Source organism: Thermobia domestica, chromosome 14 (genome assembly GCF_964235325.1).
Source record: "Thermobia domestica chromosome 14, izTheDome1.hap1.1, whole genome shotgun sequence".
NCBI lineage: Eukaryota > Metazoa > Arthropoda > Insecta > Zygentoma > Lepismatidae > Thermobia > Thermobia domestica.
The window spans coordinates 131,952,667-131,958,910 of NC_137467.1; positions in this window are offsets into that span (position 1 = coordinate 131,952,667).

Here is a 6,244-nt window from a genome sequence, read left to right on the forward strand (position 1 = left end):
TCAAATTTGTTATTGGCCCATTCTGCAAAGCTTAATGCTGCATTCTTAACGGATTCAAAATCATCTCTCTACTCTTTCAATTGGAACAGAGTAGTCTGCACCATCCGATAGGACTACACTAGCAGCACCCTCTATTTGGAGATAGTTTGACAGAGAGGTCGTCGTCACTTGAAATATCTTAAGGAACATTTGTGCTGTCCGAGTTGTTTTGAACTTGAAAAGATCTTTTATATATCCTTTCGCTTTACACCTAGCTTTTGGTTTGATATTTTTTGTAGAAGCAATTTTCTTAATTATTATGGTCAACTCTGTATACAAAGCACTTTCTGGGTTCGAAAAATGACCAAACTTTTTCTGTAAAACAGTGTGTTTTCTACCATCTTGTTTCCGCAATAACTGTAAGACGCCTTTGTTAACATTTGATCTTCCAAATGTCCATTCGCTGATAAGACTCACGCATAAATATCGCAGTCATTCAGCAGAACAATGACACAGAATCAATGCAATTTTTTGTCAGACCACATATGACATGATTGAGTACATGAGCGTAACACCACACGTGTAACTAAGTTCCTTAGTGGTTAAGCGGTTAGCGTATGTGCCTTTATCGTGGGAGACTTGGGTTCGATTCCTGGCGGGAGCTCATGTGCTTCGGATTTCCCGTAAGTCAGTATGTCCCGTCTCATATAGCCTCGCTGCTAAAAGGGGCGTTAAACTCAAAATCAACTGAATCACACGTGTAACTGATCATAGGTGAATTGAAAAAATCCGAATATTGTCCTTGCATGTTACTTGAGCCATCGGTTGAATTTCAAATACACTTCTTAATATCAAGGTTCAACTTCTGCAGAATTTCCAGCAGTAAACCGCAAGGACACTGGCCTGTGGTAGATATGCATTTTACAATGACAACAATACTTTGTTTAACAACCATTTTAACAACATACCGTAAAATAACAGAGCACTGGCCTGAAACTAGTATATCTTGAGTAGTGTCTAACAGAACAGAAAATATTGAAACTTGAGAGACTTCTTTCGAAATATCTTCTCTGATAAGTGTGTTGATAGCATTCAAAACATAATTCACCGTGTTTAGTAAAAGTTATACGACCACTATCCTGCTTACTTCCTCGTATATGACTCTTCTCGGTGACCTTATCTAAATTACTTTTAAGCGGAAGATCAAATTTGCTTAAGAAAGGAACAATATCCAAAAAGTTTCCATGATCTATAGCTGTGTCTTTCAGTTTATAGGCTGCTACATTTCCTCTGTAAATGAGCCCTCTTTTACCAATGAGTTTCTGCACTTTGACAACTCGATACATTACCTGTCTCTTCTTCTCAACCTTATACTGCCGTTGTTTTACCTGTTCATGAGGAAGTAGTTTCTTAACATTATGTTCTCTTTTGTTAGATATGTAAGCACACACATTGGTCTAATGTATTTTGGAAGACTTGTGTTCTCTTACTTGCTGATAAACGTGTTTAATGTTACGTTTGTCACGTACAGAACCTTTAAGAGAAGTTTGTTCGATCTGCAGAATAATCTGTGAACACACTGCTAAAAGAAAATGCTTGAAGTGGTACGTTTTGTCGCGGATTAAATACCCGAAATGTTTTAATTAGTCCAAGACAGGTTGTAATTTATATAAGTGGTACGTTTTGTCGTGGAATAAATGTCAGAAATGCTTTAATTAATCCATGACAGGTTATCATTTATGACAGGTCGTCAAAAGTGGTACGTTTTGTCGCGAAAATTCAAGTGGTACGTTTTGTCGCTGGTACGTTTTGTCGGGACACCCAAAAAAACTTCCCCAGGAGTAAACTAGCTCGTGTTTTGTTTCAGTACAATTAAGTTATTTATATAGTCAGGTTAGTAATGAAATATGTACTTATGGAGTATGAACAAAATGATCCGAGTTATTTTCATTAGAAAATCATTCAAAAATAACTCACGACCAAGAGTAAAATAAATTTTCCGGATTTTCCCAGATAGGGTTGTTAATGAAATATTATATTAGTCTAAATGTATCTACTATATAAACATGAAAAGGATATTGTTTATGATAGCACCACAAGAAAATGGCGGAACCATTTCAGTTGTTTGAGTTGATTTTGAGCTTAACGTCCCGTATATGAGACGTGAACCTACTGATTAATGTGGGATCCGAACCACATGAGCTCCTGCCGAGAATCGAACCCGCCAAAGGCGCGGACACTAACCGCTTAGCCACCAGAACCATTTGAAGTGAAGTTTTTGGATATAATTATCAGCTATCTTGAACTCAGTTTATATAAGTTATTTTGATCACAATACGTATTCTAAGGGGTCAAATTTTATGCGTAAAATTGAGTTTCTCACGATCCTTTCAAGTTAGGAAGATGAAACTTGGTAAATTAACTCTTCATTAAAAATAAGCGAAAACTCATTTCAGTGTTTTTTCTTTTTCTTTCTTTCTTTCTTTCTTTCTTTCTTTCTTTCTTTCTTTCTTTCTTTCTTTCTTTCTTTCTTCTTTTCTTTTCTTTCTTTCTTTCTTTTTTTTTTTTTTGAGAATACCCGTTTTAGTGGTCGAAGGGGGCATTTTATACAGTTTTTAAATCACATTAAAAGCGATGTTGCCTATTATTTGTGATTGATTCACGGGGGAGCGAGTAACAATTTGCAATGACATTTTGAACATAGTTAATACCTATCTCAAGCTGGGATTTAATTATGAAACTGGAATTAAAGAGTGAATCTTAAGGGAAGGAAGGGGATTAAACCTTTTCCCCCGAATAGAAAACTTATTCGATTTTTATTGTTACACTTCCATTGATAGCTTATCCTAAGAGAGAGAGACAGAGAGGAAGCTCCAATATTTTCTATAAACGTATTCTCTCTGTTCAAAGTTCCGGAATTCTGCTAGTAAAATATAAACAAAGTTGTTAAAGCCGTTTTTCGAGAAAAATCAGTTTTCCATTTTCACCATTCAGCAAGCTACCCTTATTTTTTGACGTAGGAAGAAAATCTATATATCAAAATGAAAGGTTTATATGTTTCTGGTCAAGAAAGGTATATGTGTTTATGAACGTTCATATGTTTCTGGCTAATTCTTTTGACAATATATCTCGGAAACCACTAGCTCTAAAAAGACTCCGTTTTCACTGATCCATTGCAAATTTTGTGTAGATTGTTCAGTTCTAATTGAATATTTTTTTTTAAAAAATGACCGCTATTTCTTTATTACATTTTTAGTGGTATACTGGAAGGATTGAAATTTTAAAAGTATCATATCCTACGAGTTATACATTCTAACACCACACATTTGTATACGGGGTTAGTATACATCTTCAGCGTTTGTTTCATGGCCAAATGATAATGAAAAACGAAGGCTAACTATTTCTCCAGTCTAACATAAGATGAATCTTTGCCCATGCTTTGTTTGGAGTGTTTTGCCCAATGAGCACCATCTATCACTGACATTATAATTAATTGTGTGTGTAATGTATTTGCTTATTACATACTACATATAAGAAGAAACAAACACTGATCATACATGAATTAGAAACTCCAACCAGAAGTAGCCTCAATTTTGCAAGCAGTGCGAGATATTGAAAAAATAATCGAAAATAATCTCCCCTTTACGGTATCTCTTGCCAATTTTTATCGAGACGTCCTTCACTTGTGTCTGTTAAGAGACATGTATAGATGTGAGGAATGACAAGGAGATTGATGCTCATATGTGAATGATGCGTTGTGTAGAGAGCGCAGGTTCAGCTAGTAAATAAATAAAGTCTTATATTTTATAGAAGTTACAGAATCTTATAGAAACCTCGAGTATAAGATCTAATACGAATACATTGAACGATATGACCTCTATGAAAGTGAATATGATTACCTCAGGACGAACGAACGGACAGACGGACAGACACTTGAAATAATTTTTGCAGCATTTAGGGGACATGAAAAATGTAAATCCATCGAAATCTCGACTTCGTTTTTTCTTTTTATGATCACCGTACTTTCTTCTCTCCTGTCGTCAGTCGAAAGTAAAAAGAAAAAAGAAAAAGAAGAAAAAGAAAATATTCTTACACCGTCCTGATTTTTGTTCATTGTACTATTCTTTAGTAAAATTACAACAAATTCCAGTCAACTGAAGTTAAATTCAATTGATAATACAGTCACACACACACACACACAAACAAAAGTTCTGTGCATCAAATCCCAGGGCGCGAATTCGATGCACTTTGTTACACAGAATCCGAACTTCGAAACCCCAGGACGATTGACCATGTCAATAATTTTTTATGGGCGAAAAATTTGAACGATTTTGGATTGGGAGGACACACGGTTTTAGCCCATAGAACAAAATTGACACGTGCAATCGTCCTAGGGTTTCGAAATTTGGATTCTGTGTAACAAAATACATCGAATATATACCCTGGGATTCCATGCACAGAACTTTTATTTTGTGTGTGTGGCTGTGTAATTATTGTGGTTAATTGCTATTGATTAATATTTTTAATACGAATCATTATTATTTTGAAATCAAATACATTTCATAACTGTAATTTTTACAATTAAAATTACGAGATGAACGCTAATGTTATTTTTTTTTTCAATTTTACTTTCTAAAGAAATGTTACAAAATAATTATTCCAGCTTAACAAGGCTAAACTACTGAGTACAAGTTCATCGCAAGTCAAATGAAGATGACATTGAGTTTACCCTTCGTTTGTTTCCGGTATCTGAGTTTTCCCACCAAAACCTTGAAAATGTAAAAATCTTGTGGTTTTCACCTTAAAACCAAAAATCTGGGGAGAAACAACGTAGAATACATTCATTATCCCATGTTACGTGTGGAAAAAAAAAAATGGGTAAAACTTAAGAACCGATCTCCATGGTTGAGTAGAACCAGAAGCAGCAACACCAGATTCCATGGGCTTCTGGTCTCTCATCCGTGGTGGCTCTGGTTGAGAAAGAACATTGGTCCATTGGTAGTTTATTGCGGTCACTCCGTCCGTATCAAGAGTAAAGATTTAAGAGCCCCTCAGCTACGTTCCCACGATATGTTACCGTCCCTTCCCATATAACATCTTACTTATCTTTTTTATTTTAAAGGGTTCTCCTTCACTAAATGCGAGACGTTTGCTAACGCGAAAACTCAGCTGCTTTCCACTAATGTTTATAGCCCATATATATTAAACTTCTAGAAGTTCGATTATGTTATAAGTGCTTATTTCGATGGAAACAACCTTGTACAGGTTGAAGCTTGTGTCATAAATAACCTGTTAGTTGACCAGAATCATATTAATTTTATTTTCACAAGACATACTGTTTATGTCAGTATGTCTGTGCATATGTAGATTATGGAACTCGTTTTTTCTTCTTCTTTTTTTATGTGCAAGTAATATATCAATACTGATCGATATAAACGATAAGCAACAATATCTTGCCCAAAGCATCGTGCTTCGTTGCTCTGAAATTGAGAAAGAGGGAATAACAGTTTAGTATTAATACTTTAGATAATGAACCTCAAGTACTACTGTTCCTGAACCAGTGATACCCACTTTTGGGCCTCATTACAACAATTGATAGAGACCTGTGATACCTATTACCATAATTATATCTTGCTAGGGAGAAGGAAGGCATGACCCCTTTGTTAATTCTTCTTTTCATATACATCTGAGTAGTGTTGCTGAGAAAATGAGATTTAAGGTTGTCTCGTCGCGAAAGTACGGTCTCGTCTTGAAAGATCTAACTGTTTCTATTGAAAAAAGATCTCGTCTAGTGTCTCATTACCAAAAGTCTATCTTGTCTCATTTCGTGTCTCATTACGAAAACTCTCTTTTGTGTCGTCTTGTGTCTCATTACCAAAAGTCTATCTTGTCTCATCTCGTGTCTCATTACGAAAACTCTTGTGTCGTCTTGTGTCTCATTACGAAAAGTTTATCTTGTGTCTTATCATGTCTCGTTACGAAAAGTCTATCTTGTCTTGTCTCGTATCCCATTACGAAAAGTCTATCTCGTGTTGTCTCGTGTCTCATTACGAAAAGCCTATCTTGTCTCATCTCGTGTCTCTTTACAAAAAGTCTATCTTGTGTTGTCTTCATTCTCATTACGAGAAGTCTATCTTGTATCGTATATTTTTACGAAAAGTCTATCTTCTCTCGCATGGTGTCCCATTACGAAATGTCTATTTTGACTCGTCTCGTGTCTCATCACGAAAAGTGTATTTTGTCTCGTATTGTAGCCAACGTTATT